The sequence below is a fragment of the Vigna umbellata genome, chromosome 1, assembly GCF_029865625.1.
Source record: "Vigna umbellata cultivar VRB3 chromosome 1, Vumbellata_1.0, whole genome shotgun sequence".
NCBI lineage: Eukaryota > Viridiplantae > Streptophyta > Magnoliopsida > Fabales > Fabaceae > Vigna > Vigna umbellata.
In genome coordinates, this window is record NC_142165.1 from 66,944,820 (window position 1) to 66,964,348 (window position 19,529).

Below are 19,529 nucleotides of genomic sequence, written 5' to 3' on the forward strand. Positions count from 1 at the left end.
ATTTTCTTTTGTATTTAGTGTGGAACATTGACATCCGAAGGGATGGAAATAAGAAATGTTGGGATTTTTGTTTCCACAACTCATATGAGGTTTTGCACAACATAAGTATGATGTAAACTCTACTTTGAAGATAACAGGTTGTATTGATTGCTTTAGTGCAAAAGTGTTTAGGAGAGTTAAAATCCTTTAACATGGATCTGGCCATTTATTGCAATGCTATGTTCTTTCTCTCAATGACTCCACTTTAATGTGGTGTCCTTAGAGTTGAAAAGTTATGTTTAATGTCATATTTTCCACAAAATTTTTAAATAATTCATTTTTGAATTCACCGTTCAAAAATGATTTTACAATCTTTTTATTTTCAATTCGTTTACAGAGTTTATAAAAGGCCTTAAATGCTTCATCCTTATGAACTAAAAGTAGAACCCATGTCCACTTAGAGAAGTCATGTACTATTACTAGTGTATAATGTTTACCACTCATAGAAGTTGTCCTTATAGGTTCAAATACATCTATATGCAACCACTTAAGAGGTCTTTCTGTTGAAACAATATTTTTACTTCTAAAAGACTCTTTGACATGTATATCTCTCATGCAAGCGTTACAAAAGATGGTATCTTTGCATGACACTTTGGGTAATTCTCTTATGAGGTCACGACGTTACAATTAGAGATTAATCTCATACTTGCATGTCCACATTTTGCATTGTCTTTTATTGACATCAAGCATAAGACGCTTTGAGAATGTAGTTCATCTAGATCTATCTTGTACAAGTTACCTTGTCTATTTGCAGTAAATACTAGTACACACTAATTATTTAGGACTTTAGATTGACCTTTTTCAAAACTAACATTGTACCCATTGCCACACAATTGACTTATGCTTAACAGATTATGTTTTAGGCCATCTACCAATAAGACATTATTAATAGAAGGGAAAATGTTTATACTTATCTTTTTAATGCCTATTATTTTGGCATGCTGATTTACATTGAATGTGACTATTCCTCCGTTCTTGCTCTTGAGGTCTTGAAACATAGACTTTTGACTCGTCATGTGTCGCGAGCATTCACTATCCAGGTACCATGACTGGATTTTTTTGTGATCATCAAGAAAATCTGCAAGAGAGATGATTATAGTTTTAGGTACCGATATTGCTTTGGGTTCTACTTTGTTAGTTTGATTCATTTTTCTTCTTCCAGAAGCTAGATGATGGAAGCAACTCCACACTTCATGTTAGAGCAGCAACGCATAACATAATCAAGCAGCGAAATGGAGAAATAGTGATGTTTATGGTGCACGCCAAGTGTTTGATGAAAGGTTCAGTGGAGGTTTGGTAAGTGTGTTAGGTTTCTTGTTAAGACTTTGACAAGTGTACTGAATCGTATCAAGTAATATAAAATGATAAGATCAAGAATCGTATCCCAAAGGACTCACGACCTAAACAGTTATGTGATTTCTTGATTAAATAAGACTTGAAAACAAACTCTTTTAGGTTTAGAATGCAAATACTGAAAAATAGATATGCATGCAATTTCATCAATTGAACAAAAGTGCAAAGATGAACGGGTTTGATATTATGGAATGAATATGTTGTTGGGGTTAGATTTCACCTAGTTTACTCTCATGCATATATGAATTCTACTTCTTCATTAATGTTAATGTCACTATCTAAAATACGTAAAACCTGATTCCTCGGTGAAGAAAGTTTATCCTTAACTATTAGTTCATACGATTCATAGTATTCCTAATAATTAATTCTAAAGAACAAAAACTTAAGACAACCAGAACTCATACCCCCATTCCTGAGCAATATTGCTTCTAGGAATAATTCTCCGGATCATGAATTGTAAGATACCTTCCAGTACTCATGCAAATCATACATCATGCTAAAGAATGAGTTAAATGAAGAAAGCATTACGCAAAGAAAAATTACCCTAACAATTAATGAAGTAAAGCATATATAATCAAGAATCAATTCAATACATGAGAGTTTAAGAGGTTACATCTTTCCCAACAACAAATGAGGTTTAGTTCTGTTGAGAGGGTCGCACCTCACACAAAAATTGATTGCAAAATTAATGCAGTATAAACTAGGAAGTGACTCCTAGGTCGTCTCTCAAGGACCAAATGTGGTTCGAGTCTCAGATCAAACACGTAGTGAGGGGGGGTTGGTGAAAGTGTTTTTGGTGATTGGAAATGAACTAAATTAAAACTGAAAATTAAATGCAACCGAACTTAATTGAAAACATTGAAATAAATGAACAAAGCATGAAGATCGAACGGTCCTACATTGAAACCAAACATTCTCTAAAGCAATTGAGGAAATTGGAAATGCAGGAAAATATAAAAGCCAAACAGAATAAACATCATAATGAACGGAAACAATAAACCGAACATAATAGACAACATAGTGAACTGAAAAAGTAAACTGAACAATGCAAAAGATAAATATCCAAACACAATTAAAGCTGTTAAAATACAACACTTAAATTAAAAAGATTAATGCTCATTGTAGTTATCTATCCCACACATTCATCACGGAAACAACACTAAAAAGAAATGCTTAAACAGGAATAATATAGATTAGTAAGCTACTTAACCTGAATGTATACCAATATCAATAATAACCAAACACACAAAAAAAAATACTTTTAGATACAAGCTTAAAGCTAGTAAAATGAAACCCTTTGGAGCGTTCCTTTTCTCCCTGGACATAACCGTGTGTGCCTCATGCTCTTCATCAAAGAAAAGAAAAACAAATACTAACACCGTACACCTACTTCTACCTAGGCCATCACTTCAAAAGAAAATGGAATAAAAGATGCTTCAAGAATTCCTTCTTAGCCGTGACCTGCACACCAACTCACATCCCATCACCTCTTCATTCTCAAGGAGATAAAGCAAATAATTTTAACCCATCCAGCTGCCAAATCCCTTGGCACGTCCCATCCTCCTAGACTCCCACCTAATATACTTCTCATTTCATAAAAACAAAAGAACCAAAAACTACAATCATTCCAACAACCGTAACATCCCTGTTATTCATTCCAGTAAAGAAAAGAAATCCATCACCATATCACCACTTCCTTCTCAATCTCCGTGCAGCACCTAATGGAATCAGCACCTACTCTTCTTTTCTAAAAGCTTCAATCACCATTTCTTTTCTTCAACCATAGCCCTCCATGCTTCAATGTCCGCGTACTTTTTCTAAGTGAAAGATGATGTCCATCCTAGGTTGCGGCTGGAGCTTAAAAATGAAAGATGAGTGTCCCGTGGAGACTTGGCGTTACACAGCAGCGTGTGCTGCTTCTGCTTTGGACACCCCCTGTTACGTGGGCTCTTCCGTAAATCCTCAATTACCTTCATTGCTGGACGTGCCCATTTGCTATTGGACCAAGCTTGCATGAACGCGTGTTGTTGCTGCCTAAAGAACCAACCCCCACTTTTCTCCCTTGCTCTGCTATTCGTCACCCCCTGCTGGACCGCTTCTCTCCCGGACGTGCGAAGCCCTCCAAGTTGCTGTTGTGCCACGTGAATCAATTGGCTGTCCGTCACACCCTTTCTGCTTGTTGGACCGTGGAGGCTATGTGTGTGTGAAGTGTTGCCGTGTTGTGCTTCCAAGTGGGCCGAATCTCTCCAAGCACCTGGTCGCGTGTGTGGCTGCTTCTTTCTTCAAAGCCAGCAGGAAGCTCCCGTGTGCACCCCTTGGACGCGAGGTTTTCTAGATCGTGGAAGAAGGTGTGGGCCGTGTTGCTTTGTTGGACGTGCAGCCTGCTGGATACGCTGCCCTCTCCTGGACCGTGCTTCTCTCGGTGTGGGCCGAATACGTGTGCTGATGATGGGTGCGTGAAGATAGCTGGATGTCACTCCTTTCCTCAAGATGCTAGACCGCGTGGTGAAGCTGGTGGAAAATAAAGCTCCGCGTGAAGCCCTTCTCCAATTCTCTTGGACGCGTGGACCAACTTTTGTGCGAAAGCAGGCGCTGCTTCTTTGCTTGCTGCTTCCCCTGGGCCGTGGAGCTTGCTGGATGCGTGAATGAAGCCCCATGTTGCTAGACATGCCACCTCTGGTCCGTCTCAATCCAAAAGGGAAAATTGAGCCTCCCGCGTGGACATGTCCACCTCCTGGACTGCTTCCTCTTTTCCGCCCAAAAAGAAACCCATTTCCACCATGTGCTGCTGCTGTGTTGGACGTGAATGAAGTCCCCTGGACGCGTGTGCTGCTTGTTGTCCATTCAAGAGCGAATCCTCTTTCACGTGCACCCCTCAACTGCTGTGTGCACCGCTTGTTGCTGGACACCTTGCTGCCATTGTGTGCTTCCAAAATGAGCTTAGTTTTCTCCTAAGCTGGACGTGGCAGCCCAATGTGCAAAGTTGATTCCCAACCTGCTCAAAATTAAATTGTCATGGACCGTGTGGTCTTTTTTTTCTTCCACCCAGCGTGCACTTCTTTCTCTAGTTGGACAACACATTTTTTCTAAACAGACCACTTAGAAATCCACTTCTCCAAGCCCAAAACAAAATCAGCTACTCTCTTTCTTCAAGTACATAAATTACCGCATGCACCTCCAAAAACTAAATCCACACCTCTCTTTTTTTTAGCTTAAAATAAAATTGATGTCACATTTCTCTTGAAGTCCCAAAAGGTTATTCAAAATTTCCCTACAATTAATAATGTAAATAATTAGTCTAAGATAATTCAAATTAATTAAAATAAGAATTTCTGGTGAAATTAAGCACAATTAGCAAAAATGGGAAAATACTGGACAATTAAGCACACTTCCCGAATTAAATCCGGTACAATAAGCTAAGTGAAATCAAAAAAATATTGACTCATCAAAATAGACCACACTTAGTCTTTTGCACTCCTGGGCAAAATCAAGACGCAAATCAAGGAATAGTTCAAAGGACATCAGGGAAGTGACACAAACTCAGCACACAAGAAACAAAGACAAGCAAGGAAACAAACAAAATTACACAGTCCTCAAGGAATCTGGACAAAGAAAAGAAGTAGATAATTCCAACACAGAATGAATTAGAAAAAGCAGATACTCATGAAATCATCCAAGCAATTCAAGACATGGCAAAATGATCAATCAGCTCAAGAGGTGAATCAAAAGTAACAAAAACTCACAGATGCACTATTAGTGTTTCTCTCAAGTGTCTAGGGTAAACAATAATATCAGCTCGATGCACTCAAGAAAGCAAACAACAACAGACTTGGCAAGCCTCTAATATCAACACTTAAAACATATGCATGTTCAAATCAAAAGGTCTTTTCATGGTTGTAATGGGGCCAAGGACATGGGAGGATAAATATGGATAAGTAGCTACGACCCAAAAGAAATAGAGGAGCAATTGGGGAACAAGTGTAAACACAGTCAAATCTCACCCAGACCTCTAATTCAATCCTCTTCTCGACTCCATTATTCACAAAATTGTTTTTCATTTTTTCTCATCATTTTTTTTCCATCCTGTCTCTTTTTTTTTTCTTTATCACTCGACAGGATCATATTTCCAAAAACAACACAAGATGAGGAACCAACTAGCCAATTAATCAAAGTCCCCAAGGAGACCACACTTGTTCCCAAAACACTTCTAAAGCTCCAAAATTCCCTAAGGTTAAGGTAATCAAGGTTTTTCACCGAGGGCTAGTGTATGAGCTTCAAAACAAAGAAATGAGGAAAGTATAGGCTCAAAAAGGGTTTTCAAAGAATGAGAACAAGGTAAGCTTATTTGGCTAGAGAGGCTCAAAAACAAAACTGCCTTTATCACTTCCAAACATGCATATCAATCAAGAATTATCAACAAGAGTCAAGCTAAGGAATATGCGCAAGCAATCAAGAGACATATCACACACAAGAAAGAACATCAATTGGCTCAAATTCTCACACAGGATATTTGTCACAATCAAATCAACCTCTCAAACATCATAATCATCTTCCCAAGCAAAGAAAAGCAAGGGATTTCAAACCAATAAGTATCAATCAAGTGAAGTGAAAGACAAGTCTACAACTTAAACAAAATCCAGAAATTATGAGAAACATGCAAAACTGTACACAAGACACAACAAAATAACCTGGAAAAGAAAAAATTTAACCAAGAAAACAAAAACTAACGAAGAAAAAACAGAATCTCCCCCAATAGACCATACTTAAACTACACAGTGTCCTCAATGTGTCATAAGTATAAGATCATAAATCAGAACAGTGAACAGATCATGGACAAGTGCAATAAAAGTAAGGAAAGGGGGAGAAGGGAAAAAGAAACCTCCCCTGGTCATGGTGGCAGTTGCCAATTTTGGACTTGCAGGGAGATATCTTCCACCATTGGATCCAGCCAGGAAGTTTTTAGGAAGAATTGCTTCATCCTCCATATTTGATCAAGCAGGGAAATGTCTTCCATAGTTGGATCTAAGAAGAAGTGATTGTTGATGAGTGGGTTCAGCAGATGCCAATTGATCTTCGAACTGTTCTTCAGGCTCGCACCTTTGTCTTCAATTATGGGTGTTTGTTGATCAAATTTATGTGTACCTCCTGCAACATGGTTAGTGCAATGTGGCTCTACAGAAATTACATGCAGGGGTATGACACTCAATCCCAGTGCAACAGGCTGAACCTCAGATACATCCTCAGAACATGAATCAATTTCAAAATTACAAGCAATATCGATAACAAACTCAGATTCATGTTCAGTGCGTGGAGAATAAACATTGGGATGTGATATCAAAAAGTGATTCTCATCATGCACAGAGGGAGAATTAAAAACATGCTCAGCAACAATATGATTATCAGTAACATACCTATCAACAACATAATCATTAAAAGCATAATCAAATTGTGGAATGTTTACCTCCACTTCCTTGAAGATTGGTACAGTGGTGGTAGATGAAAATGGTCTACCTGGCTCATCGTTACTGCTTATTTCTGCCCGGTCCTCAAAATCTTTATCAGGATCTATCTCCTCAATCGCCAGAGTAGGGACATCTGAAGGTGGGAGAGTAGGTGGCACAATGAGTGCAAGACTCTGGTTCCCATCTCCTATATCAATGACACTAACATCATCTGGAATCTGAACAGTCTGAAATGGTCTCTATGAACCTTGAGACTGTTCCTCAGTGAGTTGAGTGGCCATCTGCCCTATCTGATCAGTCAAACTCTGAATGACAGCTTGTGTTTCCTGCTGAAACTCCATGTTCTCTTGCTTGAACTGAAGGTTTTGCATGGTCATCTGCTCCAATAACTCCTTCAATGTAGGCTCGGAAGTAGAAGGCTGAGGAGCTATTTGGGCAGGAGCATCATATTGCTGACTCTCGTATTGCTGGACTGGTGGAGACATAAAAGTACTTTGGAATGGTGGTTCTGGATAATGATGTTATTGTGGCGCATTATACCATCCCAAGCTAGAGTCATTCCATCCAGGATTGTTGTTGTAACCATACTGCACAGGGGAGAATTTGCTCAGAAACTAATGCTCAAGATATCCCCAATCGGTAACGGATCCTAGAGGAAGAGAGTCTTTCCAATCCTTAGCTGCTCCTTGTAATGAATGCGGAAATGCCCCCAAGAAAATGTGATCAAGAGGGACATGTGGAGGCTTCATTGAAGAGCACATGATGTGGAACTCCTCCAAATGTCTATGTGGGCATTCTCCTGCAAAACCATGAAACTTAGGGAGCAAATATATCAGTCCAGTGCTTAGAACGCAATGAATATCATCCTTTGTAGGTGGAACAGGCTCACGAGGAGCGCTCTCAGGAAATTGAGGATGACCCATATAGTTCTCAACATAAAAATCAGCAGAATATGCATGAGAAGCAATATCAGAGTTAGATGTAGAAGGAGAATCACAATTAGAGGTACTCGCATAATAAGCACTATTCACTGAATCAAAATAGGTAGACATGGAAAAATAGAATGTAGAAAGTAAATACTAAAAACTATGAAACAAACAAAACACAACACATTTAAACATGCAACACGCACACACAATAACGAACACACAAAACAGAACATCACACTCACAACACAAGACAAAACACAACACACACTAACACCACAAAAGACCTAAGACCGAACCGTTGGTCTCCGGCAACGGCGCCATTTTTGTTGAGAGAGTCGCACCTCACACAAAAATTGATTGCAAAATTAATGTAGTATAAACTAGGAAGTGACTCCTAGGTCGTCTCTCAAGGACCAAATGTGGTTCGAGTCTCAGATCAAACACGTAGTGGGGAGGGGTTTGGTGAAAGTGTTTTTGGTGATTGGAAATGAACTAAATTAAAACTGAAAATTAAATGCAACCGAACTTAATTGAAAACATTGAAATAAATTAACAAAGCATGAAGACCGAACGGTCCTACATTGAAACCAAACAGTCTCTAAAGCAATTGAGGAAATTGGAAATGCAGGAAAATAGAAAAGCCAAACAGAATAAACATCATAATGAACGGAAACAATAAACCGAACATAATAGACAACATAGTGAACTGAAAAAGTAAACTGAACAATGCAAAAGATAAATATCCAAACACAATTAAAGCTGTTAAAATACAACACTTAAATTAAAAAGATTAATGCTCATTGTAGTTATCCATCCCACACATTCATCACGGAAACAACACTAAAAAGAAATGCTTAAACAGGAATAATATATATTAGTAAGCTACTTAACCTGAATGTATACCAATATCAATAATAACCGAACAAAAAAAAAATACTTTTAGATACAAGCTTAAAGCTAGTAAAATGAAACCCTTTGGAGCTTTCTTTTTCTCCCTGGACATAACCGTGTGTGCCTCATGCTCTTCATCAAAGAAAAGAAAACCAAATACTAACACCGTACACCTACTTCTACCTAGGCCATCACTTCAACAGAAAATGGAATAAAAGATGCTTCAAGAATTCCTTCTTAGCCGTGACCTTCACACCAACTCACATCCCATCACCTCTTCATTCTCAAGGTGATAGAGCAAATAATTTTTACCCATCCAGCTGCCAAATCCCTTGGCACGTCCCATCCTCCTAGACTCCACCTAATATACTTCTCATTTCATAAAAACAAAAGAACCAAAAACTACAATCATTCCAACAACCGTAACATCCCTGTTATTCATTCCAGTAAAGAAAAGAAATCCATCACCATATCACCACTTCCTTCTCAATCTCCGCACAGCACCTAATGGAATCAGCGCCTACTCTTCTTTTCTAAAAGCTTTAATCACCATTTCTTTTCTTCAATCATAGCCCTCCATGCTTCAATGTCCGCGTACTTTTTCTAAGTGAAAGATGATGTCCATCCTAGGTTGCGGCTGGAGCTTAAAAATGAAAGATGAGTGTCCCGTGGAGACTTGGCGTTACACAGCAGCGTGTGCTGCTTCTACTTTGGACACCCCCTGTTACGTGGGCTCTTCCGTAAATCCTCAATTCCCTTCGGTTCTAGACGTGCCCATTTGCTATTGGACCAAGCTTGCATGAACGTGTGTTGCTGCTGCCTAAAGAACCAGCCCCCACTTTTCTCCCTTGCTCTGCTGTTCGTCACCCCCTGCTGGACTGCTTCTCTCCTAGACGTGCGAAGCCCTCCAAGTTGCTGCTGTGCCACATGAATCAGTTGGGTTGTCCGTCACACCCTTTCTGCTTGCTGGACCGTGGAGGCTATGTGTGTGTGAAGTGTTGCCGTGTTGTGCTTCCAAGTGGGCCGAATCTCTCCAAGCACACACCTCCTAGACGCTGTTGCACTTCCTGGGCGCGTGTGTGACTGCTTCTTTCTTCAAAGCCAGCAGGAAGCTCTTGTGTGCACCCGTTGGACGCGAGGTTTGTTGGATCGTGGAAGAAGGTGTGAGCTGTGTTGCTTTGTTGGACGTGCAGCCTGCTGGATACGCTGCCCTCTCTTGGACCGTGCTTCTCTCGGTGTGGGCCGAATACGTGTGCAGATGGTGGGTGCGTGAAGATAGCTGGATGTCACTCCTTTCCTCAAGCTGCTGGACCGCGTGGTGAAGCTGGTGGAAAATGAAGGTCCGCGTGAAGCCCTTCTCCAATTCTCTTGGACGTGTGGACCAACTTCCGTGAAGCTCCGTGTTGGACGTGAATGAAGCCCCCTGGACGCGTGTACTGCTTGCTGTCCATTCAAGAGCGAATCCTCTTTCACGTGCACCCCTCAGCTACTGTGTGCACCGCTTGTTGCTGGACACCTTGCTGGACCCAATGTGCAAAGTTGATTCCGAACCTGCTCAAAATTAAATTGTCATGGACCGTGTGGTCTTTTTTTTCTTCCACCCAGCGTCCACTTCTTTCTCTAGTTGGACAACACATTTTTTCTAAACACACCACTTAGAAATCCACTTCTCCAAGCCCAAAACAAAATCAGCTACTCTCTTTCTTCAAGTACATAAATTACCGCATGCACCTCCAAAAACTAAATCCACACCTCTCTTTTTTTTAGCTTAAAATAAAATTGATGTCACATTTCTCTTGAAGTTCCAAAAGGTTATCCAAAATTTCCCGACACTTAATAATGTAAATAATTAGTCTCAAATAATTCAAATTAATTAAAATAAGAATTTCTGGTGAAATTAAGCACAATTAGCAAAAATGGGAAAATACTGGACAATTAAGCACATTTCCCGAATTAAATCCGGCACAATAAGCTAAGTGAAATCAAGAAAATATTGACTCATCAAGTTCCCCATTATCATGGAGAAACTAGATGAACAATGAAAGAATGAGGGAATGAAAGAGATAGAAAAACCCTAGAAAGAGAAGAGGAGACTCCCGCGAGTGAAAAGTGTGTTTCTGTACTCAAGCCATCAAAAGATACAATCCCTAGGATGTGCAAGTCCTCAAATAGAACATAAAAATACCAGAAAATAAGTCCAAGCCTACGTCGTCGGCGCTCAGCGGCACTTTTGGCGCTCAGCGGTAGTTGCGGCACTCAAATGACGCATGACTGTTCGCTAGTGTGGACACATTAAGAATGCCAAATTTTTATTTTTTTGCATGAAACAACCTTTATGACTAGAAACTAGCTTGGAATCATGCTTTTGCTTATGTTTTTGGAAATAAGAGAGTTGGGCAGGTTTTATGCTTAATTTCCTTGTTTTTGCAGGTTTTTGAGATGAATTTGATGAAACAAGTGAAGTGGGACAGGGATGGAATCAAAAAAGAAGACAAAAAGGCAAAAAGAAGAGAATCCGCAAGTACCGCTCAACGCCAATTACCGCTGAGCGGCACTTTCAAGGACCCGTTGGCATCGTTAAGGGGTAAAAATGCAACTGAGGGGCAGAATAGAAGACGCACTATTGTAGCTGAGGGCCACTTTTATGGGCTTGGGCCTACTTTTCTGTAATTTTTAGAATAATATATAAGGTTTTAGTTAACCTAGGTCAGTCATCTTTGGCTAGGACGAAGTAGAAACACACTCTTTCACCCCTTGGAGGAGGATTTTGGATACTACAGCTCCTTTTTCACCTTTCTAGGGTTCTACCTTTTCACTCTTTTATTGTATTTCATCTAGTTTTACCATGAATATGGTGAACTAAACTTTTATTGTTGTTGGGGAATCAATGTATTCCTTTCGAAACTCTCACGTATGGAATTTGTTCTTCAAAATCTTCTTTAAGATACATGCTTTCTTTCATTAATTGTTAGGGTTTTTCCTCTTTGCTCAAACCATGCATTGTTTAACTCATTCGATGTCATGATCATTGATTTTTTCGATATGGACACATACTGGGAAATCTAGATCTGGGGAATCTCTCCCAATAGTAGTATAAACCTAGACATAAGAGTATGATGGTTGGTTGCCGTTAAGCTTCTGTTCACTATAATGCATGATTAATTGCTAGGGAGACAAGACATTGTAAACTAGTGATTATGATTAGGCTTTCTTCGCCGAGACATCGGGTTTAAGGTAATTTAGAAAGTGGCATTAACAATTAATGAAGAAAGAGGAATTCCTGAATACATGAAAATGGATAAGGATGAAATTGATAAACCCCTACAACATAATCATCCCCATATTTCAATTCACGTGTTTTGTTTCTTCTTGCCATTGATCAATCCATGCATACATATTTATTTTGAGTATTTGCATTTAAATCTTAATCAATCAGTTTTACAGGTCTTAGCTAATCAATAAACCACACATTGTCTAGGCCGTGAGTCCTTTGGGAGAATGATACTTGGTCTTACCAGGTTTATTACTTGATACGATTCGGTTACACTTGCCGAGGGTCTAACGAGTTCTTGACTCCGTTTTTGGGGATTAAAGATTTGTTCATCAATAACTCAACACTAGCCCTCCCGCCATCCACTCCTAAAAGCTCCACAATTGCTCGTCTATTTTCTTTAAAATCTACTTCCTCTAGATAACATAGTTGGCCTAAAAGTGGGAGTTGCAACAAGGATGACACATTATCTAAAGTAAGGGACATCTCACCCACGGGAGATGGAAACTGCTGGTCTCGAAATGAAATCTCTCTAAAAATGCCAACAGTAGACCCTATCAATGTAGTCATATGAGATGCCCACCAGAGACATCAGACCAGAACCATTAACGATGTCTCTAATGCCCTCATGGCAAGATCCTAATCTATTTAATTTCTTCCCACGGGAGATCAACTTCATCTCCTCCCGCTCCTAAACAATAATATTTAATATAAAAATTATTTCAAGAAACAATAATTATTAAAATTAAAGTTTTGCACTTAACCGACCTTACCATATTGCATAAGCAACATGATGAATGTAATGTGTCAATACTGAAGCGTCTATTGGACCTCTAGGAAATCCACCTCCAGCAACATCCTCACGCTCCTCCTCCTACTGAATATTGTGCTCCTCAAATGCATGATCCTCAACTACATCCTCCTGAAACCTCACATCTCCATGGTCCTCAACATGAACATATGACTCATCTGCTCCACATCTTCTGCGAGCAGAAGCAATAGGTCTCCTCCTCTCACGCTGTGAGGAACTCTCTCCGCGATGTGAAGATGAACCTCCTCCAATACGAGCCATATCTATTTTTATTAACAAGATTACCAAAAAAATAACCAATTCAATTAATTATATAATTAAAAAAAATAATTACAATATTTATATAAATAACACTCTTTGTTATGCAACATCGTCGCTCCTATATTGGTGTTGTATTTTGATTTCTAACACCATGGCTCCCTCACTTAACTCTTTGTTTTGATTTCTAACACCACCCAATGCCAAGTTGCATAATCTTCCTTATCTTTCTTTGTTTTCTTCTCCCATAATCAAACTTACGTACACCACTTCCCAAAATACATGTTAACCCTCCACAACATCAAATGACTTTAACCAATACATGCCTCAGATCATCTTCCTAGGTTTGAAAATGCTCCACCACCCTCACTCTTCTTTATATCAATGACCCATGCATAAATTCCACTTCTCTTCTCATTTCATGAAACCACTCCCTTCCTTTTAGGTACATTCCAAATACTCTTTTCTTCCTCCTAACTTCCTTCTCTTTTCCTTACCGTAAAACCAACTACTTATACCCTTTTTCATATATGTATTCTACTTTAATGCCTTCAGTCATCAAAAACCAACCCTCAATCACTTTTCTTAAATCACAAGCCCTCACTCGTCCACCATAAGTTCTAAAAAACCATTCTAAATCACACGCATTCACCAAAAAAAACTCCTCCCTTTTATGTACTTAACTCAACCACATAACACTCACTTTTTCCTCTCATGCATCACCAACATTAGAGTTAGAGTGTTATTTATATAAATAAGATGTTATTATGCTACTAAACAACTGAACAACAGATTCAAATATACCACAACATACTAATATGGAGTATAGGTCATGTACAATTTAGGTTGGAAAGAGACAGAGGAAAACATACGGGAAAGGTCGAAGAAGAAAATAGATAGCATACATAGAGGACAAACAGAGGAGGTCAAAGACAAATCTGCGTTTGGTCGGATATGCAAATCTGATTCAGCCTAAATCAAAAAAGGAAGACCGATGTAGTCTGAATTGGATATGCAAATTCGATTCAGCCCCCTCCGCCTTTGCATATCCCACCAAACGCAGATCATACCACTGTAACAACTTCTAATCATCTACACTACTATATCTACAACACAGTATCAAAATAAATATGGCACAATCCACCAACCTTTGGCCACCAGCGAGAAGAAGCGAGAAGTTGTGTTGTATGCGTGCCCTGGAGGCAATGGAAGAACACGAACTTGTGGAAGTAGTGGTGGCGTGGTATGTGTGTGTGCCGCCTGGAGTGTGTGTCCAACAAGTGAAAGAAGACGAAGAAGAGGAATTATGTTGTGTGTGTGCTCGACTGAAATGAGATGCGAAAATTGTGCTTGGAAAATGCGAAAATTGTGCTTGAAAAATGAAATGCGAGGATTTTTTCGAAAATGAGAAAGAGTGAAAGTGAGATAGTGAGCTTTGAAAGAACCATGAAGAATAAAAATTGACTAGTGTAGAGAATCTTTGACCATTTAAATAATTTAAATATTAATAACGTTTTCAGTAGGGATAAAGCTGACATTCTGAAAATATTTGGAGGTGCAGTATGAAATGTTTAAAGGTGCAGGGTGAAACCTTCAACAATATTTTTAAAAAAAAATAAAACATTAGGGAGGGCCTAGCCCATTCAAGTAACAAAATATTCTAAACAAGAAAACTTTAGCAAGGCTTAGCCCACTATGCTACTGATATTCTTTTAAAAATAAAATGTTAATGTGTTCACACTAGCTAATGTAGGGTGAGTTTGATAGTTGTTTCGTGCAATTCAATAAAAATTTGGCATTCTTGGTGAAAGTTGTCATATTGGGCCTGTAAAACGAAGCTCGGCCCACTTCCTTTAGTTTTATTATTTTCTCTGTTTTACTTTCTCTATTTTACTTTCTCTACACATTTTATTCATTCTTTTTACTTCTTTTATGTAATTCTCGAGACTCAAAAAGAGGTTTTCCCTACATCAATACACTGTTCAGTTTTGCTTTTTCTGCGAGTAAGTTTTTTACCCTCTCCTCCTTTCTTCTTCTTCATCAATGATTTGCATCTTCTTCATCATGAATCTCTTTGCTTTTACCTTCATTATGAATCACTTTAACAATTGCATATATCATTCTTTTTTATCCTATTCCGGACATCACCAAGGTCTTCTCCTTTGTGGCTCAGCAAGAAAGACATTTATCTTCTGGAAATCTGGTTGTTGTGACCAAGATTCAAGATAACAATAATTCTAATAATGCCACCGCTTGCACCGCTTCAGCATCTTCCACCGCTTGCAGTTATTGTGGCAGATATGTGCATAGTGAATCTATTTGTTATCGAAAAAATGGTTTCCCTAATCAAGACAAAATTTCCAGAAACATTGAGACTAGCAGAAGACATTGCATTCATTGCAACAAAAGTGGTCATACCGTGGAAGTTTGCTATAAAAAGCATGGGTACCCTCCAGGACATAAACTCTACAACAAGAGCACTAAAATTCATCATACCTTTGTTCAAGAAGACAATGGAAATACCAAAGATAGCAATTCTGACAATATTGAACTCATTCGTCTTACACCACAACAGTTTCAAGTTCCGGCTAATCTCTTAAAAAGCGACAATCTTTATGACTCCTCTACCTCGGCCCAAGTTTAATACATCGGTTCACTTTCAGCAAACCAATCCTTTTTAGGTAATATCAGTCCTACTCTTACCTCTAAGTCTTTTCAAAATAAATGGATTCTCGATTCTAGAGCTACAGACCATATAAGTGTTTCTTTACAAAAATTTTCTTCTTATAAAAGAATTAAACCTGTTTCGGTAGGAATTTTGTGGGACTGAGAAACTAACCTGTTCCGACGCGTCTTCTTTCCAAAAGTTGGGATCGCCTGAGCTGCTTGCCTTTCTTATGTTTGAGTCGTTCTGTTGACTTCCGTCTTGGCCGATCGGTTCCCTTCGTGCTCCAGGGGGGAGGTACCTGCAAAAGATACTTCGACGCTCAAGTTAGGCATGAATTTGAAGAACCTTGGTTCTTAGTTGAGTATTTAGTGAAGGGTTATCACTATTGAATGTTTAGGTGTCATGAAGTGTGAGTTGAACGTACCTGGCATGTGGCCCTGACTATCTATTTATAAGTTGTCTTATGGACCTTAAGCTGACATAAGCCCAATAAAATATAAATAGAATAAGATATAAACAGATTACCTAAAAATCTAGTTGGTTGTTCATAATCTGCTTATCAATATCTTTAATTAGATATTCATGATTATTTTATCATCTGCTAGACTATTGGCCCAATAACTTAAACGATGGCCCAATTGCGGCTCAATCTATGACCTGGTTTACTGTAGCGGATGAACTAAACGGTCCTGAGTGGATGGATCGAACGGTCCCAAATGTTAATCGTTCGGTCTCCACTAGGTACGATACATTATGCCCCCCAACTCTTAGTTAAGCGTTCGACTTTAGCCGTGGTTAACTATAGGACTTATGAGTTTGAGGGAGACTGTTTTTAGTCGTTGCTCGTTGCTGCCAAAATGGTGGACTTTATAACTTCTCTTTTGAACTTTTCAATAGGCCAAGCGGCTCATGATGAGAGTTTTTTTAGAACTTGTTTTTCTTTTCTGAAGAAAAATAACGATCGAATTTGAAGTGTCAAAAGAATGTAAATAATTAGACTAACCCATTTTATAAGGTTGAATGGCCAAGCGTGCGAGAGTGATTTATTGAAGACGCTCAGTTGAGAATGATTGTTCCTCAACTCTTGGTGTTCGACCCAGGAGTTCCTGGAGAACTTCCTAATGAAAGGACTTTACCTCTCGGCTTTGTGACTTTGACCTAGGAGTTCTTCTTAGGGAACGAGCTTTACCGTTTAGCTTTGCACTAGGAGTTCCTAGAGAACTTCCTAGGGAGAGGGCTTTACCTCTCGGCCGAGAGGGATTTATAGCTCGGTCTTTGACTTCAACTTTCTGGCGAGAGGGATTTACCTCTTGCTCTTCGGCATCAACTTTTTAGTTCACGGAGAACGTTCTTCACCACTCGGTTTTTCAGTGTAGGAGTTCGTTTTGGAACTTCCTAGTGGACGAGAGTGTCAATCCTTGGGAAAGTTCAACACCGCTTGGTTTAGGACGAGAGTGAGAGTTCACGGAGAACACTCCTCACCGCTCGATTTTTCAGCGTAGGAGTTTGTTTTGGAACTTCCTAGTGGACGAGAGTGTCAGTCCTTGGGGACGTCCATCACCGCTCGGTTTAGGACGAGAGTGAGCGTTCATGGAGAGCGTTCCTCAACGCTCGGTTTAGGACCAGAGGTTCTCGGAGAGCGTTTCGTGGGTTTTGTTGACGCCAGTGATGGCTTACTTCTGACAGGGATTTACCTCTTCGGTCTTATGGTTGACGAAAGGGATTTACCTCTCGGCCGAGAGGGATTTGTCTCTCGGTCTTTTCTTCAACGAGAGGGATTTACCTCTCGACTGAGAGGGATTTACCTCTCGGTCTTCGACCTAGGAATTCCTGGAGAATTTCCTAATGGCCATGAGGGATTTACCCCTCGGTTCTTGCACTCCTCTTTGCCGAGTGGTCTGCATGGTCCTATCACCTACACTGTGAAGCCGAACGGCTGAGTACCAGTGAGGCTAAATGGCCGAACTGTTGCACGATTGAACACTTGATGCCAAATTTGGCTAAGTGGTGAGTGCATTATTGGATCCTTAATAAATCTTGAACAATATTAAAATATTGAATTAAGATATTTAAATTAAATTAAATAATAAAATGAATCTATATCAAAACAATTATCTGTAAAGTTGTAGAAGCTTGCTGACGTTGATGGTGAGACAGCATCCTTGTGAGGCTCCTTGTGGTTGTAAGGGATGCCCCTCGGCCCCAGGTGGGCGCCAAAATGTTTCAGTAGGAATTTTGAAAAAATTGTTATTTTTAGACTTAATTTTGATCTTAAAGACAACCTTTATGACTTAGAAACTAGCTTGTAATCATGCTTTTGCTTATGTTTTGAAAATAGAAGACTTTGATGGGTTTTATGCTTGGTTTTCCTTGTTTTTGCAGGTTTTAAGATGAATTGAATGGAAGAAGTGAAGTAGCCATAAGTTGGAGTCAGAAAAGGAAGAAAAAAAGCATAAAAGAAGAGCCGTAAGTACCGCTCAGCGAAAATTACCGCTGAGTAGCACTTTGAAGTCCCGGAGTCACCGTTGAGGGGCAAAACTGCAGTTGAGCGTCAAATGGAAGAATCGCATTTACCGCTGAGCGGCAATTACCACTGAGTGCCATTTTAATGGGCCTTGGGCCACTTTTTTGTAATCTTTAGGAGTCTATATAAGGTTTTAGTCGACCTAGGGTTGGTATCTTTTGGCAGAACAAAGCAAAATCACACTTTCTTCACCCCTTGGAGAAGGATATTGGATGCTCAAGCTCCGCTCTTCAAATTCTAGGGTTCAATCTTTCATTCTTTCATTATTGTTCATCTAGTTTCACCATGATTATGGTGAACTAAACCTTCATTATTGTTGGGGAATCAATGTAATCCTTTGAAACTCTCATGTATTGAATTGGTTCTTTAATTCATATGCTTTCTTTCATTAATTGTTAGGGTTTTTCTTGTATACTCTATGCATGCTTTGTTTAACTCATTCAATTGCATGATCATTGATTTTATTTGTATGGACACATATAGATAAATCTAGATATGAAGAAATTCTGCCAATAGTAATATTGCCTAGACATAGGGATAGGAGGATTGGTTGCCTTTAAGCTTCTGTGCGAATGTAATGCATGAATATTTGCTAGGGAGACAAGACATTGTAAACTAGTGATTAGGAGTAGGCTTTTCTTCACCAAGACATTGAGTTTAAGGTAAATTAGAAAGTGACATTAACATTAATGAAGAAGATGAATTCTTGAATACATGAGAGTGGATAGGATGAATTGAAAACCCCCAACAACATCATCATTCCATATATTTCAATCACGCTTTGCTTCTTTTGTTCAATTGATCAATACATGCATTCATATTTACTTTCTAGTATTTGCATTTAAATCTATGAGAATTCATTCACAAGTCTAATTTAATCAACAAATCACATAACTGTTTAGGTCGTGAGTCCTTTGGGAAACGATACTTGGTCTTACCATTTATTATTAGTTGATACGATTCGGTTACACTTGTCGAGGGTTAACACCCCCAGCCCCACGGTGGGCGCCAAAATGTTTCGGTAGGAATTTTGTGGGACCGAGAAACTAACCTGTTATGACGCGTTTTCCTTCCTTCCAAAAGCTGGGATCGCCTGAGCTGCTTGCCTTTCTTCTGTCTGAGTCGTTCGATTAACTTCCGTCTTGGCCAATCGGTTGCCTTCGTGCTCCAGGGGGGAGGTACCTGCAAAAGATACTCTGACGCTCAAGTTAAGCGTGAATTTGAATCACTATTGAATGTTTGGGTATCATGAAGTGTGAGTTGAACGTACCTGGCTTGTGGCCCTGGCTCTCTATTTATAAGTTGTCTTATGGACCTTAAGCT